At 52.8% G+C, this 24,726-nt stretch overlaps 1 protein-coding gene across 1 annotated transcript in view; it reads left to right on the top strand.

Moving 5' to 3' along the window:
- The first annotated feature begins 6,535 nt into the window (after positions 1–6,535).
- Positions 6,536–24,726, top strand: part of HIC2 (HIC ZBTB transcriptional repressor 2) — a 32,735-nt gene continuing 14,544 nt past the window's right edge. The window contains exon 1 of the mRNA XM_032138503.2: positions 6,536–6,729. The gene's annotated coding sequence lies outside the window, so the exon portion shown is untranslated. The remainder of the gene's footprint in view (positions 6,730–24,726) is intronic.

The following is a 24,726-nucleotide window of genomic DNA, read 5'->3' as shown; positions in this document are numbered from 1 at the left end:
CGGAGTCTCGCTCCATCGCCCAGGCTGGAGTGCAGTGGCGCGATCTCAGTTCACTGCAAGCTCTGCCTCCTGGGTTCACGCCATTCTCCTGCCTCAGCCTCCCGAGTAGCTGGGACTACAGGTGCCCACCACCACGCCTGGCTAATTTTTTTGTATTTTCAGTAGAGACGGGGTTTCACTGTGTTAGCCAGGATGGTCTCAATCTCCTGAACTCATGATCTGCCTGCCTCAGCCTCCCAAAGTGCTGGGATTACAGGCGTGAGTCACGGCGCCCGGCCGCCACCTTCAAATCTTGTTACGACATAGGCACATTGCCCGTCTGACACGAAAAAAAAAAAGAATGAATTATGGAAATGAACTAGAAAAATGTCTATGATTTCAAAATAGTAGGATCTTTTTTGTAAGGTGAATAGATACATATTGACGTCAGAGAGGAGAGTTAAACGGTTAATGTTACTTCAGAAAGGACTGATTAGGGTGAAGGAGGAGGGAGAATTTAACTTTAAAAAATTGCTGGGCATGGGCTGGGCACGGTGGCTCACACCTGTAATCCCAGCACTTTGGGGGGCCAAGGCGGGCAGATCACTAGGTCAATAGATCGAGACCATCCTGGCCAACATGGTGAAACCCCGTCTCTACTAAAACTACAAAAATTAGCTAGGTGTGGTGGTGCTCACTTGTAATCCCAGCTACTTGGGAGGCCGAGGCAGGAGAATCGCTTGAACCCGGGAGCTAGAAGTTGCAAAGAGCCGAGATCGTGCCTCTGCACTCCAGCCTGGGCGACAGAGCAAGACTCCATCTGCAAAAAAAAAAAAAAAAAAAAATTACCGGGCATGGTGTCTCATGCTTGTAATCCCACCACTTTGGGAGGCTGAGGTGGGAGAATTGCTTGAGTCTGGGAGTTTGAGATCAGCCTGGGCAGCATAGTGAGACCCTGTCTCTACAGAAAATAAAAAATTAGCCAGGTGTGATGGTGTGTGCCCGTAGTCCCAGCTGGGAGAATCACTTGAGCCTAGGAAGTGGAGGCTGCAGTGGGCCATAATCATGCCACTGTGCTCCAGCCTGGGCAACAGAGCTAGACTCTGTCTCAAAAATAAATAAAATAAAAATAAAATGTGCTTCAGCATCTCTAGAATTGTTCCAATTAGAAATGTTATTTTCATAAAATAAAAGTAACACACACGCTAAAGTATACATGTGTAGAAAAAAAATTCCCAACTTTCAGAGAGAACCTCTGTAAATATTTTTGATTTGTTTTCTTCAGTTGCTTTTCCATGTATCAATATTTTTGCATGCATTTAAAAAATACAATTTTTTTTTGAGGGGGAGTCTCTCTCTGTCGCCCAGGCTGGAGTGCAGTGGCATGATCTTGGCTCACTGCAAGCTCCGCCTCCCAGGTTTTCACGCCATTCTCTTGCCTCAGCCTCCAGAGTAGCTGGAACTACAGGCACCTGCCAGCAGGTCCGGCTAATTTTTTTGTATAAAAAATACAATTTTTTTTAAAGACAGGGTCTAGCTCTGTTGACCAGGCTGGAGTGTGCAGTGGTGCGATTTTGGCTCACTGAAACTTCCACCTCCTGGGTTCAAGTGATCCTCCTGCCTCAGTCCCCCGAGTAGCTGGGACTACAGGGGCGTGCCACCATGCCTGGCTAATATTTTTGTATGTATTTTTAGTAGAGATGGGGTTTCACCATGTTGGCCAGGCTGGTATCGAACTCCTGACCTCAAGTGATCCTCTTGCCTCAGTCTTCCAAAATGCTGGGATTACAGGCGTGAGCCACTGCACTTGGCCTCTTCTTTTTTTTAAAAAAAAAAAATTATTTTTGGCTGGGCGCAGTGGCTCACGCCTGTAATCCCAGCACTTTGGGAGGCCGAGGCAGGTAGATCACGAGGTCAAGAGTTCCAGACCAGCCTTGCCAAGATGGTGAAACCCCGTCTTTACTAAAAATACAAAAATTAGCCGGGCGTGGTGGTGGGTGCCTGTAATCCCAGCTACTCAGGAGGCTGAGGCACAGAATTGCTTGAACCTGGGAGGCAGAGTTTGCAGCCAGCTGAGATGATGCCACTGCACTCCAGTGAGACTCCGTCTCAAAAAAAATAAAATAAATAAAATAAATAAATAAAAATTTTGTTTTTTAATTACAAAATTTACTTATTTATTACTATTATTATTATTTTTGGAGACAGAGTTTCACTCTTGTCACCCAGGCTGGAGTGCAATGGCAGGATCTCAGCTCACTGCAACCTCCGCCTCTGGAGTTCAAGCAATTCTCCTGCCTCAGCCTCCCAAGTAGCTGGGATTACAGGCATACACCACCATGTCAGGCTAATTTTGTATTTTTAGCAGAGACAGGGTTTTACCATGTTGGCCAAGCTGGTCTCAAACTCCTGACCTTGGGTGATCCACCTGCCTCGGCCTCCCAAAGTGCTGGGATTACAGGAGTGAGCCACCATGCCCATCCTATTAATTTAATTAATTAATTTATTTATTTATTTTCTGAGACCGAGTCTCACTCTGTCGCCCAGGCTGGAGTGCAGTGGTGTGATCTGGGTTCACTGCAACCTCCGCCTCCTGAGTTCAAGCGATTCTCTGCCTCAGCCTCCCGAATCGCTGGGATTACAGGTGCCCGTCACCATGCCTGGCTAATTTTTGTATTTTTAGTAGAGATGGGGTTTCACCATCTTGGCCAGGCTGGTGTTGAACTCCTCACCTCGTGATCCACCTGCCTGGGCCTCCCAAAGTGCTGGGATTACAGGCATGAGCCACCGCGCCCGGCCTTATTTATTTATTTATTATTTATTATTATTCTTTTTGAGACGGAGTCTTGCTCTGTCACCCAGGCTGGAGTGTAGTGGCACGATCTTGGCTCACTGCAAGCTCCGCCTCCTGGGTTCATGCCATTCTCCTGCCTCAGCCTCCCTAGTAGCTAGGACTACAGGTGCCTGCCACCACGCCCGGCTAATTTTTTGTATTTTTAGTAGAGACGGGGTTTCACCGTGTTAGCCAGGATGGTCTCGATCTCTTGACCTCATGATCCACCTGCCTCGGCCTCCCAAAGTGCTGGGATTACAGGCGTGAGCCACTGCGCCTGGCCTGTTTTTTTAAATGGAGTCCCACTCTGTCGCCCAGGCTGGAGTGCAGTGGCACCACCTCGGCTCACTGCAACCTCTGCCTCCCAGGTTCAAGCAATTCTCGTGCTGTGCCTCAGCCTGCTGAGTGGCTGGGACTACAGGCATGTGACACCATGCCTGGCTATTATTTTTTTTAAGACGGAGTTTCGCTTTTGTTGCCCAGGCTGGAGTGCAATGGTGCGATCTGGGCTCACCACAATCTCCGCCTCCCAGGTTCAAGCAATTCTCCTACCTCAGCCTCCCGAGTAGCTGGGATTACAGGCATGCGCAATCATGCCCAGCTAACTTTTTGTATTTTTAGTAGGGACAGGGTTTCTCCATACTGGTCAGGCTGATCTCGAACTCCTGACCTCAGGTGATCCGCCCGCCTCAGCCTCCCAAAGTGTTGGGATTACAGGCATGAGCCACTATTCCTGGCCTAATCCACATTCCATTATGTGGACTTACCCCATCGTGAGAAATTTGTATATGCTTTTTTTCTTTTTCTTTTTTTTGATATGGAGTCTTGCTCTGTTGCCCAGGCTGGAGTGCAGTGGTGCGATCTTGGCTCATGGCAAGCTCCACTTGCCGGGTTCACGCCATTCTCCTGCCTCAGCCTCCTGAGTAGCTGGGACTACAGGTGCCCACCACCGTGCCCGGCTAATTTTTTTGTGTGTGTGTATTTTTAGTAGAGATGGGGTTTCATTGTGTTAGCCAGGATGGTTTCGATCTCCTGACCTCGTGATCCGCCTGCCTCAGCCTCCCAAAGTGCTGGGATTACAGGAGTGAGCCACTGCGCCTGGCCTGTATATGCTTTCTTTCATTATTATACATGACACTTAAAAAATTATTGTATGTTAGTTATCTTTTTTGTTGTTTTTTGAAACCAAGTCTCCCTTGTTGCCCAGGCTGGAGTGTCATGGCATGATCTCAGCTCACTGCAACCTCAGCCTCCCAGATTCAAGCAATTCTCATGTCTCAGCCTCCCGAGTAATTGGGACTACAGGCATGCACCACGATATCCGGCTAATTTTTGTATTTTTAGTAGAGACGGGGTTTTACCATGTTGGCCAGGGTGGTCTCAAAGTCCTGATCTCAGGTGATCTGCCGGCCTTGGCCTCCCAAAGTGCTAGGATTACAGGCATGAGCCGGCCACATTAGTTTTCAAATGCAGATGAAACAAGGGACCGTTGAATGCCTGTTGTCTCAGGTTGTGCTCCTAGGCATGGGTTCCAAACTTACAGGTACAAACTTACTTATGGGTAAAGAGACAGATAATAAGTAGGTGGTCTGTAAACGTGGCTAATTTCCCCAGAACAGAATCCTGGAATACTGGTCTGAGAGGGTATAATTTTTTTTTTTTTTTTGAAACGGAGTCTCTCTCTTTCACCCAGGCTGGAGTGCAGTGGCGCGATCTCGGCTCACTACAGGCTCCGCCCCCCGGGGTTCACGCCATTCTCCTGCCTCAGCCTCCCGCGTGGCTGGGACTACAGGCGCCCGCCACCTCGCCGGGCTAATTTTTTGTATTTTTAGTGGAGACGGGGTTTCACCGTGTTAGCTAGGATGGTCTCGATCGCCTGACCTCGTGATCCGCCCGCCTCGGCCTCCCAAAGTGCTGGGATTACAGGCGTGAGCCACCGCGCCCGGCCGAGAGGGTATAATTATTTTAAAATATTTTTGGGGCCAGGTGCGTTGGCTTACGCCTGTAATCCCAGCACTTTGGGAGGCAGGAGGATCACTTGATCCCAGGAGTTTGAGGCTACACTCCAGCCTGGGCAACAGAGTGAGACTCTTGAGTCTCAAAAAAAAAAAAAAAAAAAAAAAAGAACCCCCCCCAAAAAAACTTCTGGCTCATATCGCCAAACTCATGTCCAGGAATTTTGAGGTGATTTATGTGCTTCCAACAGTATATGAGAGTGATTACCTATCAGACCTTGTGTTTGAAGGTTATCATTTGAAACTGATTTTTAATTTGTTTAGTAGAAAACCCAGCTTCTTACAGTTTTAATTTATATGTCTTGGGTTAGTAGAATGGTTGACTTTTTTTTTCAGTCGTTCCTTCAAATAGTGAGTCCTCTGCTAGGCTCTATTTGTGGAATATTCTTGTTCTTCAGGGATGTTTGATAGCTCTTTTCACAGATGTTTGATATTTCCTTTTTCATCTATTGTGTTCTTACCATTTCTAGGATGTTTCTAGGCTTTCTATTCTATTTCTTGTTCTGTACCACACTGAAATGCCTGCGGTAGCTTTACAATTTGTTTTGATATCTGTTAGGGCAAGTCTACCTTCATGCCTGCTTTTGTTCCCAAGGGGGGAAAACGATAGCTGTTTTCGGCTATTTATTTTTCCAGGTGAACTTAGAATTTTGTGAAGTCTAAGAAATGTTGTTAGGATGACATTAAACCTATACATCGATTAGGAAAGAAAGGTTGCATAATCAGCTTGGCGAAGGGTTATTGAAACTGGTTTTTAATCTTGACTGGAGCTGGGGCACAACTTCCCTGTGAGGCAGACCTGGGCTCCTCTTGGACTTGGGCGACCTCGATAGTGGTGTGTTCCTTTGTTTGGTGTTCAAAGTAGAGAGAGGTCCATTAAGTAGCTCCCTAGAGAAGCAGTGGCGGCTCAGGCCAGCCCAGCCCCTGGGAAGGCCATCTGCATGGCGGCCGGGAGCCCGGGTCCTGGTGGGCCGGCTCGGGCAGGCGCTTGACCCCTGGGGCCAGCGAGGGGCTGCGGCCACCGGAAGGGGCTGGCTGAGTGCAGCGTGCTGGGTCCTCCGCGCCCTCGGAGCAGGTAGGGTTCGCGGGGGTGCGCCCACGGCGGCCCGAGGGGCGCTGGGGTCAGGGGAGGGGCGCCCCTTCTCTCTTGCACCCAACCAGCCCGGGCCTCCCCAGGAGCCCAGACCCCCGAGCTTGCAGTCACTGTTGGCTGCGCCTTTGAGCCTCAGGCAACCGCAGGGAGCGTCAAGCAGGGGTCGCAAAGGGGTCGGGGAGGGGGCGCGTAGGCCGACAGAGGTCCCTAATTCGGGGCTTCTAGGGGTCAAGGTGGGTCTAAAAGGGGGTAAGTCCACCTGAGTTTGTGGGGGTGGGTGTCAGCCTGTGGGGGGGGCCAGGGTCCCTGTCCCGAGGGCGGGTATGCGGTCCGAGTATTTCGGGGGCGAGGTCGCGGTCCTGCCCTGGCGCTTGAGGTCGGAGTCCGGTTAGATGTCCGGGGTCTGGGTCCCCGGCTCCTCCCGCGCACCCCTCCCCCACGGCGCCGGACCCCGGCAGCCCGCCCCACCTAGTGCTCGAACCGCTCGCCGGCCCAGGCCCCGCCCCCACAGGCCCCGCCCCTGCCCACAGACCACGCCCCCAGCTGCCTCCGGGCCCCGCCCCGCCGCTCGCCCATTCAGATGTGGGTCAGGGGTGAGCGGGCGGCGCCGACGTCACAAGCTTCCAAGATGGCGCTGGGCGGGCGGCTGTGAGCGGCGCTCGGGGCGCGCTAGGCGGGGAGCCGAGCCGGGCCGGCGGCAGGCGGTCGGGGCGGGCGCGTGCGGCGGGAGCCGGGCGCTGAGGACAAGGGCCGCTGGTAGGGCCGGCCGGCCGGCCGGCGGGCGGAGCGCCGCCGCCAACGCACACGAGGTGAGGGGCGGCCTTGGGGGGCGGGGGGCGGGGGGCGCGGGGCGCGGGCAGGGGCCGCGGGCCGGGCGCGTCCCTGGGGAGAGGGGCGTGGACGCGCGCGCGCCCGGGCGACGTGGGACTGCGCGCGTGGGAGACGCGCTAGCGTCTGGCGGGCCTGGGCTGGGGCGCACGCAGGACCCCTGGCAGGCCCGGGCTTTGTGGGCCAGATGCCCGGAGGGGCGCGGGCGGTGGGGCACCCGGGGCACAAAGCCCACGGGGCCGCGCCAGGCCCAGGCGGCGCGGGTCTGCGGAGCGGGGGTCGGCGGGCGAGCGGGCGCCGGCTCTTTGTGCCTTTTCATTAGCAATCTAATCCGAACAGCGTCGGGCGAACTGCGCTGCCTGACAGGCGGGAGGGCTCCCATTATGCAAACGGCCCTGCGCCCTCGGCCGCCCCCTCGCTAGAGGATTTTGCGATTTCCAGGACTGCGGTCCTGCACCGTCTGCGGTCTCCTCTCTTGCCTCCTCCCCGCGGGAAGACTGGCCACGGCAGGGGCAGGGGCGGGCCTGGAGGGGCCGCTCCCAGAGGGCCGGGCTCTGCGGCTGGTGGGCTCGCTGCCCTGCCCCCAGACCTCTCCTGTAGGCAGCCGCTTGGCAGGAAGAGAGATGGGCTTGGGGGAGGGGGTCGCTGGCAGGGGGAAGGGACAGGCTGGCTGAGGGAGGGGGCTGAGGGGCCCCAGCTTGTCACTCTCTGTTTATCTTCCAAGATGGTTCATATTCACACAGGCCTGGGTGTGTGCGTGGTGGGGGGGAATGCCTCTCCCTGGGGGGCAGTGACTTGCGGAGAGGAGGGAATGAGGCCAGATAATGCTCCCAACGGCCCCACCCAGAACTGCCTGGGACTGCCTGTGTAAGAGAGCCCAATGGTGAGCCGGATGGGTTGGAGCGGTGTTAAAGTTATTTATCTATGTCTTCTCCTGTCCCCTGCACCCCTAGTCTTTCCTAGTAGGAGTTGCCAAGCACATCTGGAAAGCTATGTTCCCGACCCTCCACTCCCCCAACAGCAGGAGGGGTGTAACCCAGGGAAGCCACCCCTCTGACATATGTGCTGGGGGGAGGGGCAGAGCCTTGCCCATAGGAATCCTGTGGCGGTGGGTTGTTGACTGATGTGGGGATTGCTGTGTCTCTTGTGCTGTCGGAGAGCTGGCAGGTAGTGGAGGGGCCTTGGGAGCTCCTAGGCTGAACTTGGGGCTGTCCTCCAAGGATCCAGGATGGAGGGATGAAGCTGGGTCACTCAAACCTAAGGCCTTTCTGGGTCTAGCATTTATTGCTTCCTGGCTTCTGGCTTTGCTTCTTTTCCTCCATTCTCATCTGCCAGTGTCTGGACTCCCTGGGCCTTCAGGCAGACATTTTCAGGAGCACAGGCCATGTGGTTGGTCTGGAGCCCTGTGGCAAGGAGAGTGTGCATGCTTGGTGGAGCAGGGTTGCTGGAGTAGTCTGAAAAAAAGCAGATGAGCTGGCCTCTGGAGACAAAGCTGTGTGGCGAGACTGCTGGTTTAATGGGCTCTGAACACCAAGAACGGGGCTGGGAGTCTGATACTTGGGGGCTGAACTGAGTCCTGTGGCCCAGGATTGTTGCCTGGAAGTGAACGTTCCGTCTTGTGCCATTGAGATTGTGAAGATCTCTGGGTCCCACAGGACAAGCAGTAGACCTGGAAGGCTGGAAAGAGGCTCCCCAGCTGCCTGCCTTGGGAGGTCAGAGCTCTCAGGTGGGTCGGCAGGCCAGTGTCGGGCTGGGGGAGGGAGGTTGTAGTAGAGTGCCTGTGGCCCAGCTTCTCTGGCCAATTGGCTCTGAGTGCTGCTGTGTGCCCAGCAACCTTTCCCTGCGGTGTTCTTCTGCCAGTTGTTGGAACTTGTAGATTAGTCACTGAGCTTTTACGACCGATTCCTGAAAAGAAAAATCTCCCTCTGGTTGCTGCCTCTGTGTAGAGGAAGAAGCAGCCCGAGGGAGTCAGGCCTTTAATTAAAGCAAAACCGAAATGATTGTCGAAGTTGCTGGAAGGAGAAGAGAAGGCTCAGGTGGGGCAGGGGTGATGAGTCCTGTTGTGCTGCATGATACCTGCTCTGGGGACAGGTAGGCACGATCCCATCCTCGATCCTCGGTCTTGGCCAGCAGCCCAGCCTTCTCCACAAGCTGCAGTCCTGGATTAATCCTCACGTAGTGTTTTCTTTCCGTAGATCAGATTTCTCATTTTGTTAATAAGTGCAGCCTCCCATCCACTTGAAGTCAGCTGTTGTGGATGAGAAGCAACAGGGTTTTGCATTATTGAGCTGATAGCCTGCTGCCTTCCTCAAGTCCTTGTTGTTTGCGGGGTCAGATCTGAGGGTTGGGGGAAGTGCCATTTAATCAGCAGCTAGCCCCTGGAGAAGAGCTGGCGGGGCAGTTCTGGAGAGTGAGAGCCGTGAGGAAGGAATAAAGTTCAGTTTACCCAGGGGACTTGTGGTTCCAACCTTATTGCTTGGTCTGTTGGCCTGGAGCAGTCAGCCCCACCCCATACCTTGTCTTGCCCGCTGCCCCCAGTACCTGATCCCTAGGAGAGCGGGGTGCTTCTTCCTGGGCTGCTCTTGCTGGCCTGGGAGGCAGCTTTCACCACCGGAAGAAAGAACACATTGGGTTCCTCCTTTGTCTCCTCTGAGCCTGGCCTAGGAGGGACCCCTGTGGGGCAGTGAGAGGGGAACTGGACTTGGTCGCAAAGTCTAGTGCATTGCTGGCTCTGCCATTTACTCCCGTCATGACCTTGAGCAGTGATTGACTCTCCTGCCTCGTTTCTACAATGGGAGCAGAACTTGAGTTTACATTCATGTTTCGCTGTTTTCTGGAGCTCAGCCTAGGGAAGGCAGACACTCAACAAATGATTATAAGATGGGGTGATAAGGGCTGGCATCTAGCGGAGCGCAGAGGGCATAGCGGTGGTGTGGGAGGAGCCGGCCGTGGGCTGGCTGAGAACCCTGGATGCCATGTGGGTTGGGGTTGGCCTGGAGGGGAGGGGTTTTAACCAGGAAGTGACTGCTGCTGGGTTTTAAAAGGCAGTAGTAGGGTAGAGGGTGGCAGTGGAGACAGCTGGAGAGCACTGAGGACGCGGACCCACGGATACTGTGTGAGCTGGGAAGCCCGCTTGGGAGACCCCACTGCCAGCCAGGCATGTATGCGGCTCTTTTTCAAGCTTTTCATTCATTCCGCCACATTTTCGGAGCACAAACTCAGTGCCTGGCCCCCTTGGTTTAGACCAAGTCGTGTTGGCCCCTGCTTTCTGGCGCTCACAGACTTGCCTGGGCGGGGTGATAGAGGCGCTTGCAGTTCAGCACGTGGCCGGGTCTCCTCTGGAGGAGGGAAGGAGCTGCTTTTGGAAGTTAAGTAGCTTGCTGGGGGCTGGAGGATAAATGCCTTTGACTCCACCGCCTGTGGAGGCCCATATAGTGTGGTGTCTGGAGAGATTTGAGATCCCACTAGGGAGGAGTGGGGCTGAAAGCCCCCTCCCTAAGAGAGGTCCTGGCTCCCATTTAGGGGCTTCTGAACCAGCCCTTCCAGTTTGACTCTGCCTGGCACCGCCAGGGTTCGCTTCCTGCTGGGAGGGGCCTTGCCCTAAGGGTTAGGGACCTGGGCTGGGAGAGGGCTCTGAGGAGGGGCTGGGCCCCGAGGGACTGAGGGACTGCAGCCTTGCTTGCCTTGAGCCCAGTTTTAGCTGGGAGTGTCAAAGCAAGAAAAGCTGGTGGGGGTGGGAGCTGTGTGTGGGCCCCCAGTGAGCTTGATAAGGGAGGAAAGGCTGGGAGCTGGTTCCAGCCCGCCAAAGTTCAGGAGGGAAGGGCCAGACCACCTGAGAGGGGTGTGGCAGGACTGAGTGAGGAGAGGGACTCTAAGAAACTGCTTGGGACCCTCGGGAAGGTGGCCAGGCTTTGGGGAACCCCTGCTTCTGACTATTTGATTTTTTTTTTTTTTTGTGGTAATGTTAGTGGGTGGAGAGTGGGAGTGCAGCCTCGGTGTTAGAACAGGGGGACTTCGGGGTCCTTCTAATGGTGAGAGGGAACAGGGATGGGTCAGCCAGGTGCCTCTTACCTAGAGGCACCTGTTTTTTTGTAAGGTGGGCAGCGCGTCGTAGGATCTTAGGTGCATGTTTTCTGTTTAAGGGTGATCACACACCGGGTGTGGTGAGAAGGGAGTGTGTGGAGTCCCCAGCCTTCCTGTGGCAGTTCCCAGTGTGACTAAAAGAAGGTAGGGATTGGGTTTGGTTAGGTGGGTGCTTCCAGGTGAGAGTTGGCCTGCTGTGGAAATGGAAGAGCTCCTGGCTCTGGCAGGGGTGTGGCTGCTGTACAGACTTGTCCCCTGCCGTCCTGGGCTGTTGCCCTGCGGCTTGGGCTTCGGCTTCATTCCACTGGGTGGGTGGGTTCTCTGGCAAGTGTGGGAAGGGGCCGCTCCCATTACCACACTGAGGCCTGAGCCCCTTCGAGGGGGAAGATCTGTTACATGGCCTTTGCAGCCCTCTCACCCCTGCTGCGGGTCGGGCGGTAAGGCCGCAGCACTTGGAAGACGGTAAGCTGTTGGTGAGCTCTCATTCACAAAGTAAGTGAGAAGGGAGAGTGGGGGCTGGGACTTCGGTGGCCTGTCCTTGTGTGGACACAGTGGGGCTTTTCTGGGTGATGAGTGCAGGCCGCACATTCACCCAGCACATGTTGTTGCCCATGCTGCCTGGCAGAGGCCTGCCTGCTGGTGCTCTGGTTCTCACCTTGGGCTGTACCTGTCTCTGGGGTGGTCCCAAGGCACTAGCTTTTCCTGAAGCTTTTGAAGTGAACCTGGTGTGCAGCCAAGTTTGAGAACCGCTTTTCTAGCAGGTGATGCATCTTTGTTGATAATAGAATCCACAGGCTGAGGGCTGAGTAGCCGGCGCTTTTACCTACGGTGCTCACTAACTGCTTTACTCCGAGGGCCTGGTGGGGTCAGCGATTACCCAGTGAATGAGTTGGCAGAATCAGTTATGCCGGTTCCTGGGTAGTTACTGGGCACAGAGGGTGAACAGCAGGAGGAACCTAGCCCATGTGCACTGGGGGCTTCTCCTGGGAGGTCCTCTGGAGAGCTGCCTACAGCCCTCAGCTGTAGGCGGGTCCTACTGACCCTGTAGCACAGGCTTTTGGAGTCTGCCTGGCCTGGTTTCTTGGCTGCATTCTTGGGCTCTTGTTGGCCTGTATGTAGTCTGGCAGGACCTCACATAGTGCAGTTTGGGTTGAGCGGAGGTGGCCAATGATGGGGGCCCCTGGGATTCCTGGGACCTCTGCCTTCTTCTCCCTAGAAGAGAAGAGATTTGTCCCTGAGGTTGGTTTCTTGGGCTGTGTTATCTGGGCAAAGTATATGAGGCCACTAATAGGGGCAGAGAAGGAAGAGTGGGAGGTGACTGAAGGGGGACGGGAGGCAGAGCTTCAGGTAGGGCCTGGCTGGGCCTGGCCCCCTTTGCTGGAACAGAACAATACGTTGTTCTGGGGTTTTGTTTGTATTTGATGGAGAGAGGCTATAAGATGGCTCCTGCCAGCTAGGAGCAGCCTATCATGTGAGGGGACGGGTAGGCCCCTGGGTGTGGTTCTGGTCAGCATCCTGGGTAGGAAGTCTTGCCCTTTAGAGATGGGACAGCAACCTGGCCAGGGGCAGTAGAGGAGATGGGAAAAGGGGCTCAGAAGGAAGGGGGTGGTGCACATCTTGGTAGCTAGGCCCAGGTGGTCCTGTCCTGAGTGACTGATCTGGGGGTGGATTCCTGCCCTAGGTCTTGTGCCCCTTCACCCCAGGCCTCTCTGGGACCCCATGGCCTTTCCCCTTTATGGAAGCAGTTGCTATTATAGTTTCTGTCTGGCTGGTACCAGGGAACTTGGCTTGGAAGATGGGAGGAGGGTGGTCCCCATGGAGTTCTGACAGAAGGCCAGGAAGTTAGTGGTGAAGAGGGTAAGCACTCATCCTGGGCTCGTTCCTGGGCTCAGCCTGGCAGTGGGCATTCTATGCCTGATTCAGTTGTCAGAAAACACTGGTGTGGTCCTCATCATTTTGTCAGTCCTCGTTGTACAAGTGGCTCAGAGAAGTTAGAGTCATACATCTAAGAAGTGGGTGGAGAAGCTCCAGGTGAAATGTGTGAAAGCCTCGGACACATTGGTGAGTGAGGACTCCTTACTCTGCACAGTGCTTGGGCTGGAGGGCAGCTGAGATGTTCATTTTGAGTGGGGTAGTGGGATGGCTGCTCTGGACAAAGCCAGGGAGTCTGGCTCCCAGAGTGGGAAGGTGGTCCCCTGCAGGTCCCCCACTCCTCCCCAAGGACCAGGGGCCAGAGAGCATTCTCTGGGTTGTCCTCATCCTTCCAGTCACACGCAGCTTCTTACTATCTGGTATGTGAGAATCTTCTGCCCCACGGCAGCCTGTGCCTTTGCTAAAGACCTCCAGGAGAGCCATGTGGGGGATGGTCTGGATGTTGCAGGGACCAGAGCTGAGCTCATGAGATTCTCTGAATGTGGACAAACGAGGTGCTCAGGCACGGCCCTTGGTGGTGTGGGGACACAGGCAGGATAGCTCCTCTCGGTGACTCTTAGTAGATTGTGTTCTCGTAGATGGGCTGGGGGTGCGGGTTCTGGTTCTTCAAGGTGGTTGTCCTCTGACTATGAACCAGAGCCCAGGGACCAGGCATCAGCCCTGTGCTGGCCGAAGGGAGAGGGTTGTTGCCAAAGTCCCACATTCCAGGCATGTGTTGATGCTGATAAGGCAGCCCAGGGCTGGCCTAGCTGCTATGGGCAGGAGGGGACTTTGACTTCATGCCCCCAGCAGGCAGCATGCACATCTTGCTTCCTGGTAGCACCCCTCCCCCACCGACCCCCTCTGCTTCCAGGTGCAGGGCCTCCACCAGGTCCTGGTCACACAGCCTGCAGAGGCAGTGCCGCTCTCAGCAGCGTTGCTGGCTCTTAGTAGCAGGCCTCTGGAGGCCTATTGATGGATTCTGCCAGCCCTGCCTCTTAGAGTATTCGAGGATGCCATTGGAAATGGCACTTCCTTTTATTTGCTGAAATTTGTTACTCTTAGGTTTGGCAGTAGGCTCCTTGTCCAAGATTTGAGCTTTTGGGGAACTGTAGTTTTGTGGAAAGATGACTCCTGCTTCCTCCGTAGGCCAGTCTCTTAACCTCTCCAGGCCTCATTCTCCTTGCCTGTAAATGAGTTGTTATAAATATTTGAGACAGTGCTTGCCAGCTATTCTCAAAGTTATTTGCAGACCCTGGGGGTCCCCAATACCTTTTTCAGTATATTTAGAAGTTACAAGGTGAGATGCGGTGGCCCACGCCTGTAATCCCAGCACTTTGGGAGGCCAAGGCGGGCGGATCACCTGAGGTCAGGAGTTCCAGACCAGCCTGGCCAACATGGTGAAACCCCGCCTCTCCTAAAAATACAAAAATTAGCCGGGTGTGGTGGCGCACACCTGTAGTCCCAGCTACTCAGGAGGCTGAGGCAGGAGAATGGCTTGAACCTGAGAGGCGGAGGTTGCAGTGAGCCAAGATTTTGCCACTGCACTCCAGCCTGGATGACAGAGCGAGACTCTATCTCAAAAAAAAAAAAAAAAAAAAAAAAAAAAGAAGTCATTGGCCTCTGCCCTGGGTGGACACTTGCACTGCCAGAGTTGTGTTCCCACTGTTAGCCAGCACGGGGGTGCTGAGACCTACCGGTTCTACACATGTCCAGGGGAGGCAGTACAGATGACTGAGTATTAAATCTAGACCTTTAATTACACATCTTTTTACTTTTCTGTGTGATGAAATAGGAAGGATGCATGAGGCTTTTTTTTGAGATGGAGTCTTGCCCTGTCGCCCAGGCTGGATTGCAGTGATGTGATCTTGCTCACTGCAACCTCTGCCTCCTGGTTTCAAGCGATTCTCCTGCCTCAGCCTCCCGAGTAGCTGGGATTACAGGCACGCGCCTCCATGGCCAGCTAATTTTTGCATTTTTAGTAGAGACGGGGTTTCACCACGTTGGTCAGGCTGGTCTCAAACTTCTGACCTCGTGATCTGCCCGCCTTGGCCTCCCAAAGTGCTGGGATTACAGGCATGAGCCACTGCACCTAGTGTAATTTTTTCTATTTTTAATAGAGTCTGGGTTTTGCCATGTTGGCCAGGCTGGTCTTGAACTCCTGACCTCAGGTGATCCGCCCACCCTGGCCTCCCAAAGTGCTGGGATTACAGGTATTAGCCACCATGTCCAGCATGAGGCTTTACAATTTTTTTTTATTTTTAATTTTTTTTGGCGATATGGTCTCCCTCAGTTGCCTAGGCTGGAGTGCAGTGATGATGTAATCACGGCTCAGTGCAGCCTCACCTTCTGGGCTCAAATGATCCTCCTGCATAAGCCTCCTGAGTTGTTAGGACCACAGTCATGCGCCACCACACCCAGGTGGCGGGCATCTATAGTCCCAGCTACTAAGGAGGCCGAGGCAGGAGAATGGTGTGAACCTGGGAGGCAGAGCTTGCAGTAAGCTGAGATCACGGCACTGCACTCCAGCCTGGGTAACAGAGCAAGACTCCGTCTCAAAAAAAAAAAAAAAAAAAAAATTTCTAATACAGTAAGTAGAACAGTGGTGTGTACAGTAGTCTCCCCTTACCTGTGGGGTATGTTCCAAAACCTCCAGTGGAGGCCTGGAACCATGGGTAGTGCTGAACCCTATATACGTGATGTTTTTTCTGTATATACGTGCCTATGCTAAAATTTATTTCATGAATTAAGCATAGTGAGGAAATAATAAAATAGGACAGTTGTAACAATATATTATAATAAAAGTTATGTGGATATGCTCTTTCTTTTAACATATTTACTCACCTATTTTCTACCCACAGTTGACCAAGGATAGCAAGCTGAGGAAAATGAAACTGAATAAGGGGGCTGGGCGTGGTGGCTCACGCCTGTAATCCCGGCACTTTGGGAGGCTGAGGTGGGCGGATCATGAGGTCAGGAGATCGAGACCATCCTGGCTAACATGGTGAAACCCCGTCTCTACTAAAAATACAAAAAGAAATTAGCCAGGTGTGGTGGCGGGCGCCTGTCGTCCCAGATACTCGGGAGGCTGAGGCAGGAGAATGGCGTGAAGCCGGGAGGCGGAGCTTGCAGTGAGCCGAGATCGTGCCACTGCACTCTAGCCTGGGCCACAGAGCGAGACTCCGTCTCAGGAAAAAAAAAAAAAAAAAAAACTGAATAAGGGGGCACTGCTGTAGTACATGGTAACATCAAATACAGCAACAGCTCGGATGCAGTGGCTCACACCTGTAATCCCAGCAGTTTGGGAGGCTGAGGCTGCAGGATGGCTTGAGGCCAGGAGTTCGAGGTTGCAGTGAGCTATGGTTGTACCACTACACTTCAGCCTGGGTGACAGAGCAGGACCCTGTCTCAGAAAAAACCCCACAAAACAGTAATATAGAAGCCACATAAGCAGATGCTCTTTAGGAGCCCTGACTAATTTAAGAATGTAAGCAACACAATTTTAGAACCAGTGGCAAGGAGGGTGCTGGACATTTCCCTCTTCACCACGTGCCTCCTTATCTTTCACATGTTGTTTCACTCTATCTCTTCTCAGCATTGGCTGTGACCAGCATTTGCTCACCTAATGAATGTTTATGAGTGCCTGCTGCATGCCTGCTGCTGTAGCTGCTTGGGACACAGGATCTAACTTTGGGTACTGGTCTGTGGGGTGGTGGGGGTAGGCAGGAGGGAAGCAGCTTGGCAGCTGGTGCTGACATTGGGAGCGAGGGGACAACAGAGGCAGTTCTGGCTTCACAGAGGAGGGAGTCGTGTGGGGGCAGGCTCCTCCCAGAGCAGGGCACAGCCTGCAGGAGCTCTCAGGTGTGTCTGTGGAAGGGGCGAGGTGGGCTTGATGCCCCTGTGGGAAGTGCTTTGCATGCCAGGCCTGAGCATGGACTTTATCCTAGGCATCAGTAATTTATTGAAAGCTTTATTTTATTTTATTTTATTTTATTTTTATTTTGAGATAGAGTTTCACTCTTGTTGCCCAGGCTGGAGTGCAATGGCGCGATCTTGGCTCACTGCAACTTCCGCCTCCCAGGTTCAAGTGATTCTCCTGCCTCAGCCTCCTGAGTAGCTGGGATTATAGGCATGCGCCACCATGCCCAGCTAATTTTGTATTTTTAATAGAGATGAGGTTTCTCCGTGTTGGTCAGTCTGGTTTCAAACTCTAGACATCAGATGATCTGCCCACCTGGGCCTCCCAAAGTGCTGGGATTACAGGCATGAGCCACCATGCCCGGCCCATTGAAAGCTTTAAGCAAGGGAGTGGCTTGATGAGATGGGTGTTTGAGAAAGATAACTCAGGGTTATTGGACTCTGAATTGGAGGGTACAGGGACTAGGCGAGGGTTGGCTGGAGGGGTTGCAGGGGGGTGAGTGTGTTCTAAATGCTGATATTTTCACTTAGAGTGGCTCTGATTCTGCCCTTCTTTCTCCTGTAGACCTTAGGAGGTTGCCTGGGATTTTTCCCTCCTGGACAACTTCTGTTGAGTGAAGCATACCTGCTACCCTAGGTGTGGAGGCCCCGGGTTCTTTTGCTTTGTATGATTAGGACAGGGTGATATTTTCTGGGTTATCTCTTGTGAGAACTGAGCCCTCCAAAGCCCTCATTTGTGCATTGTTGTCATAGCTGCCCAACTGTGTGGCCTTGCTGCGTTTGACGGCTGTGGACCAGGTGATCTCTCAGGTGGTGAAAGGGAGGTGCTCTGTGAGTGCACCTCAGCTTTAGCCTCTTGGCTCCTCCCTGGATTGGGATTTAGCTCTTCCCTGCACCAGGGAGGTCTCTTTCCTCTTTCTTTTTTATCTTTCTTTTCTCTCTTTCTCTTTCTGTCTCTCTCTTTCTCTTTCTCTTTCGTTTTCTTTTTTTTTTTTTTTTTTTCATGAGACAGGGTCTTGCCGTGTTGCCCAGGCTGGTCTTGAACTCCTGGGCTCAAGTGATCCTCCTGCCTCAGCCTCCCAAAGTGCCCAGATTAAAGGCATGAACCACCACACCCGACTTTCCTTTCTTTTGAGACTTCTGCACAGAGTAGACTCAGCTTCCTTAGCAGGCTTGGCCATTGAACTCTAAGAAGCTATTTACAAAGGTGTAAATAGGCTGGGCATGGTGGCTCACGCCTGTAATCCCAGCACTTTGGGAGGCCGAGGCAGGCGGATCACTTGAGGTCAGGAGTTCAAGACCAGCCTGGCCAAGATGGTGAAACCCCATCTCTACCACAAAAATTAGCTGGGTGTGGTGACGGGTGCCTGTAATCCCCAGCTACTCGGGAGGCTGAGGCAGGACAATAGCTTGAACCTGGGCAGCAGAGGTCGCAGCGAGCCGAGATTGTGCCACTGCACTCCAGCCTGGGCGACAGAAGAAGACTCAAAAAAAAAAAAAAAAAAAAACCAAAGGTGAATTACACGTATATACGTGTGTGCACAAATCTTAAAGAACAGAGAGATAAGTAAGGGTAAACTCACTATTGGTTGAATCATGGGTGTCCCAGTAAGCGAGACACTGTTGTTCCCTCGTGGCCACATAAGAAATAGCCTCCCAAGTTCCTGGGACACCCCATGCACTTCTCCCTGGCTTGTTCCCACTTTCCTCTAGAAGCCAACAGTCTTCTGAATTGTGGGTCAGCCATTCGCTGGGTTTTGTCGGTTTCCCACCTTTGTCTGGATCCTGAAACTGTGAATGATTTTGGCTCAGTTTGCTGGGAGCCAGGTGCCCTGCACTCTTGGGACACCAGGAGCAGCAGTTCCTGCGTTCCCATTCTCCATTTCAGTGTCCAAGGTGGCACCATCCACACATAATCACCTGTCCTGCTGGCAGTGAGCATTTGGGTGGGTTTCTGGGTTTTGTTTTTGCTGCCTTCTAAGTAGCCGACTTTTCACCCTCAACCTGTGCTTCTTGAGGCAGAGAAGTGCCAGTTTATTTTGTTTTCTGTCTGTAAATCCAATTTCTTTTTTTTTTTTTTTTTTTTGAGACGGAGTCTTGCTCTGTCACCCAGGCTGGAGTGCAGTGGCACGATCTCGGCTCACTGCAAGCTCCGCCTCCCGGGTTCATGCCATTCTTCTGCCTCAGCCTCTCCGAGTAGCTGGGACTACAGGCGCCCGCCACCACGCCAGGCTAATTTTTTGTATTTTTGGTAGAGACGGGGTTTCACCGTGGTCTCGATCTCCTGACCTCGTGATCCACCCGCCTCGGCCTCCCAAAGTGCTGGGATTACAAGCGTGAGCCACCGCGCCCAGCCTGTAAATCCAATTTCTTAATGCACCACTGAGACTCAGTTTAGAAGTACAGTGAAACTTTGTGAACATTTTTCTCCCCGAGTCTGAATGGATCCCTCTCTGATTCTTTGAGTTTTTGGGCACTTCTCTCCTAGACACTTTCTTTTTTTTTTTTTTTTGAGACGGAGTCTCGCTCTGTCGCCCAGGCTGGAGTGCAGTGGCGCAATCTCGGCTCACTACAAGCTCCGCCTCCCGGGTTCACGCCATTCTCCTGCCTCAGCCTCTCCCAGTAGCTGGGACTACAGGTGCCCGCCACCACGCCCGGCTAATTTTTTTGTATTTTTAGTAGAGACAGGGTTTCACCATGGTCTCGATCTCCTGACCTCGTGATCCGCCCACCTCGGCCTCCCAAAGTGCTGGGATTACAAGCGTGAGCCACCGCGCCCGGCCCTCTCTTAGACACTTTCAAGTTACCTACTGGACAGGAGAGACCTCTTCTCTATAAAGTATCACACTTGGAGGCTTTTCAGGCACAGGACCATAGATTGTAATATTTTCCATAGCAGTTGCCCAATTTTATCTGTAAAAATTGCTTTTTAAGGCCTGGCACAGTGGCTCACACCTGTAGTCCCAACATTTTGGAAGGCTGAGGCAGGAGGATCACTTGAGCCCAGGAGTTTGAGACCAGCCTGGAAAACATAGTGAGACCTCATCTCTACAAACATTTTAAAAATTGGCTGGGCATTGTGGCATGCACCTTTAGTTCCAGCTACTCAAAAGGCTGAGGTGGGAGGATCCCTTGAGCCCAGAAATTAGAGCTATGATTGCGCCACTGCACTCCAGCCTGGGCCACAGAGCAAGACCCTGTCTCCAATCACAAAACTTCCAATGGATGCTGAATGTATAACTTTTTTTTTTTTTTTCTTATTTGGAGTGAAATAACTTGATCCTTGATCTTTGGCTGTAGCTCCTGAGCCATTTAAGGCACTGAGGGGTTTGTGTGTTGATTACATATGAAGGAGCAAGTGGGCTGTTTCCTTCTCCCAGCGGCTTCCTTTGACCCCAAATCCCTGAGAGCCTCGCCCATTTTCTTCTTGGCTTCTTCCCTTTGATATGCCCAGCGGGCTCCTGCCCTACCTGGCTGCCACCAGAACCTGCTGGAGGCGGTTGCTGGGAATTATTTGGTGTCCTGTTTGAACCTCGCTTGCCGTGCTCCCAGATTTCCTGTTTCTCCTGGGCTTGCCTTTCAGGATTTGCAGAACCCCTTCTCCTTTAGAAGTGTCAACTGGGGCTGGGTGTGGTGGCTCTCGCCTATAATCCCAGCACTTTGGGAGGCTGAGGCGGGCGGATCACCTGAGGTCGGGAGTTCTAGGCCAGCCTGACCAACATGGAGAAACCCCGTCTCTACTAAAAATACAAAATTAGCCAGGTATGGTGGTGCACACTTATAATCCCAGCTACTCGGGAGGCTGAGGCAGGACAATCGCTTGAACCCGGGAGGCGGAGGTTCGGTGAGCCGAGATTGCGCCATTGCACTCTAGCCTGGGCAACAAGAGGAAAACTGTCTCAAAAAAAAAAAAAAGAGTCTGTTGGACCTTAGGACAACTTTAAAACGTTATCAGGTTTTTATCTTTTAGATAGCAGACATGAGTCTGCTTTTAATAAGGATTTACAGTAGTCTGTTTCCTGTGGGCTCCTGGCTGGCTTGTGTGAGCTCCCTCCTCTACGATGGGCACTGCATCGTGGACATTGCCGCGTTGCCCGCTGTCCCGCCAATATTCTGCTTCCTGTGTTGTTGTTATTGGTTGGGGGTCCAGGAGAGGTTGCTGCCTGGACTGAGTCTACTTGCTGATCAGGATGAAGTTGATCTCTGCTTCCCTTCTGAAGGTTTCTGTGCACTGTATTGAATTCAAGGACATCCTACGTAAGAAGTGTGCACAGCTCCCAAGAGTTCTTCACAAATGATTATGCCCTTGTAACTAGCATCCAGAGTGAGAAACACAACCCTGGAAGCCCTTCATGTATCCTGAAGCTTTTAGTCACTCTCAACCCCCACCCATAAGATTAGTGCTGCCTACTTTTGAATATATGCAAGTGGAACTGTAATAGTTTTTTTGGCTCTGGCATCTTTGCTCAAAAGTATATTTGAGAGATTCATCTGTGTTGTTTGTAAGTCAAACCATGTGAAATTATCAGCAGTCAGCTGTTTTTTTTACCCCTAAAAGGTAAATTCATACAGTTCAACCTAAACGTTCTGTCCTGTTCACTGCTGGATCATAGTCTTTTATACCTGCAGCTGTCCCTTCTCAGGGTGGGCATAGGAGTCGTTTTCCACTGTTGGGCCTTCATGACCGTGCCTGCCTGTTTGGTGCGCATACGTGTGCATTCTTGGCATATACCTTGGGTGAGTTTTTGGGCTCACAGCTAGCTAGCTTGTTTGCTTTATTTATTTATTTAGAGATGAAGTTGGCTCTTGTCCCCCAGGCTGGAGTGCAGTGGTGCAATCTCAGCTCACTGCAACCTCCGCCTCCTGGGTTCAAGTGATTCTCCTGCCTCAGCCTCCCAAATAGCTGGGATTACAGGAGCCTGACACCACGCACGACTGATTTTTGTATTTTTAGTGGAGACGGGGTTTCACCGTGTTTACCAGGCTGGTCTCAAACCCCTGGCCTCAGGCGATCCACCCACCTTGGCCTCCCAAAGTGCTGAGATTACAGGCATGAGCCACCACCCCCGGCCTTGGGCCCACAGTTTTAGATTGTGCCATCCAAGGGTTTTCTAAACCATGTGAGTTTTCTGGCCAGATGCGGTGGCTCATGCCTGTAATCTCAGTACTTTGGGAGGCTGAGGTGGGCAGATGACTTGAGACCAACCTGGCCAACATGGTGAAACCCCATCTCTACAAAAAATACAAAAATTACAAAAATTATCTGCGGGTGGTGGCGCACTGCACTCCTGTAATGCCAGCTACTCGGGAGGCTGAGGCAGGAGAATTGCTTGAACCTGGGAGGCGAAGGTTGCAGTGAGCCGAGATCTTGCCACTGCACTCCAGCCTGGGTGACACAGCAAGACTCTCTAAAAAATAAAAAGTTATAAAGCATGTGAGACTTCTGGTTGCCTTATTGCCTGGCCAACATTTGCTGTTACCTTTTTCCTGATGAGCTTTAACGTTCTTATTCTTTCTGGAACAGTCCTGGTCTTGTTTAAAAACACCCCCATTTCCCTTTCATCCCTGGGAGATACTCTTTCAGTCTTTGTTTGGCTAATCAAAATCCCATCTTTAGTATCTATTGTTGAATTTTTGTGTTTTTGTTTTTTCTGATTCCCTTTCAGCATGTCATCTCAGTCTTGTCCCAGCCCAGGGGGTCAGGCAGTGTTGTGTACAGACGGTGCAGTGGCTCCTTAATGCTGGTTGCCTCGGAGCCTTTGCCAGGCCTGGAGAACTGCATAGGTCCAGGACTGCCCGTAGTTCTTCCTGCTCTTCGATCATTGAAATGTTTTCTTTTATGAAGTAATGATAGTAGAAGATGATAGGGTTTCTGTTTCTAATTCTAGTCTTTACTTGGCATTAAGAAATTGTTAGCTGCTAGGGTTGATTTTGAAATTGTGAAGTTGGAGAGTCTCTCCTGGAGCCGTGGGTTGGATGGCTGCAGCTCTGTGACTCAGCTGTGCTGGGTGCCTCCCTTTGGGGCTCGGACACCTTTTAAGGTGTCCCTGGGGTGAGAGAGATGATCATGATAGTCCCTTCCACCTGGGCGGCCCAGGCTTTCCTTGCCCGTTCAGTGCCTTGCATGTAGAATTTCCACCTATTGTCTGCTGTGCTGCCACTGCTTGTCCTCCCTCCCTGCCACACAGAGCTGTGTTCTCTGCCTGCCACTCACACCTGCTTCTTTGATCAGGGTTTGTGGAACCCTCCGGCGTGGTCACCATTCTGGTACTTGTGGTAACACACTCAGCCTTGGTGTGGCACGTTCTAGATCTACCGTTTGTATTCACCAGCCTGTGAGCTTGTGTACATGGGACATGTATCTTCGTTTTGGGGGCTTTCTCCTTCCACTTGATGCCCATCCCTTGAGCGTTTACTCCTTGAGGAGCACTTGGCTTTCAGGCTGTAGAGAGCTTTCCAATCAGTGGTGTCCAGGTAAAAACAAAAGAAGGAAAAAAAGCTTCTAACCTAGCTTCTCAGACTTGACTGTGCGTTTGAGCCCCCAGGGTTCTGGTGGTTAGGGCTGGATGGAGTCTGAGCATCTGTATTTCTAACAAGATCCCTGGTGGTGCTGCTGCTGTTTCTTGGGTCATGGCCAGTGAGCAAGAAGAGCAGGGAAGTGGGCTGGAGAGGACTGCAGAAACCAGCACAGGGCCCGTTTTGCCTCCTGACATACATGCCTGCCAGATTCCTGCTTTTTCCTCACCTACCAGGAACAGCAGCAGCACATCCTCTGGGTGGTCTTGCATGGGCTCCTGCTCTGTGGCTGCCAGCGAGCCTTTTACCCCATGCTCAGGCCCCTCTTGGGAGGCAGGGTGGTGTTGGGATGGAGTTTGGAGGTGAGCACGGCATTCGTAGTCACTATCACAACCTTAAATTGTTATTCTGCTGCTTTTTTTTGAGACAGAGTCTCACTCTGTCACCCAGGCTGGAGTGCAATGGCGCGATCTCAGCTCACTGCAAGCTCCGCCTCCCAGGCTCAAGCAATTTTGCCTCAGCCTCCGGAGTAGTGGGACTACAGGCGCGTGCCACCACACTCAGCTAATTTTTTGTATTTTTAGTAGAGACGGGGTTTCACAGCGTTAGCCAGGATGGTCTTGATCTCCTGACCTCACGATCCACCCACGTCAGCCTCCCAGAGTGCTGGGATTATAGACCGCACCTGGCCATTATTCTGCTTCTTAAAGTAATGTTCCCCTGCCTCTCTCCAATATCCTGTCTCAGAACTCTCAGCCAGACTGTGCCAGGCCTGGGGCCCTCCTTGGTGCCAGCACTAGCAGGGGAAATCAGCTGCAGGTCTCCAAGGTCTTTCTGGCCTCATTCCTTGCTGGCTCCAAACCCGGAAGTGATGAGGAGAGGGAGGGGACTGAGGCTGTACCTTCTGGGGAAGCACAGTTTGGAGGCACCTTCAGTCCAGCTCTCCTCTCAGCAGCCCATTCTAGCCTTTTCCTTGTGCTGGGATGTTAGCCTGGGCTTCCTCACCTCTCAGAAGGGACAATACACATGGGCGGGTGGCTCAGACCATGCAGGGCTTGGCCCTGCTGTGGGCAGTACGAGGTCGTCAGTAGGACCCATGGGCATTTCAGGACGGGCTTGGGAAAGTCACTGGGCTGGGGTGGATGCTACCTCCCTCACTCTAGGCCACAGGGCTGGCCTGAGGAGCAGAGAAGGAGGAGGCCAGCCTCAGGTCCCAGTCGCTGCATCACCGATGTGTTGAGTGGAACCCGAGTGTTTATTTTGTAGAAGCTGCGTTGGAGAGAGCTGGGCTCCTGGCATTTGTGGAGCCTGTTGCTTTCCAGGAGGATGGTCTGGGAGGACAGCCAGGAGCTGCTGGCTGGCATCCAGGTCTGGGCTGAATTACATGGCTGGGCTTGCCCAGAGCAGTGAGCCCCACCCACCACCAGCCCATGCCTGGAGGGACAGGGAAGGAGGTCATGGAGTGTGGGGGTGTTCCTAGAGGAGCAGCAAGCACAACCTGGGCCTCCAAAGCAGGCTGCACGGGGGCCCCCACCTTGTCACTTCTGGTG

This window comes from Hylobates moloch, unplaced genomic scaffold (genome assembly GCF_009828535.3).
Source record: "Hylobates moloch isolate HMO894 unplaced genomic scaffold, HMol_V3 SCAFFOLD_19, whole genome shotgun sequence".
In the NCBI taxonomy this organism is placed as follows: Eukaryota; Metazoa; Chordata; class Mammalia; order Primates; family Hylobatidae; genus Hylobates; species Hylobates moloch.
This window is presented reverse-complemented; position numbering and strand designations above follow the sequence as displayed.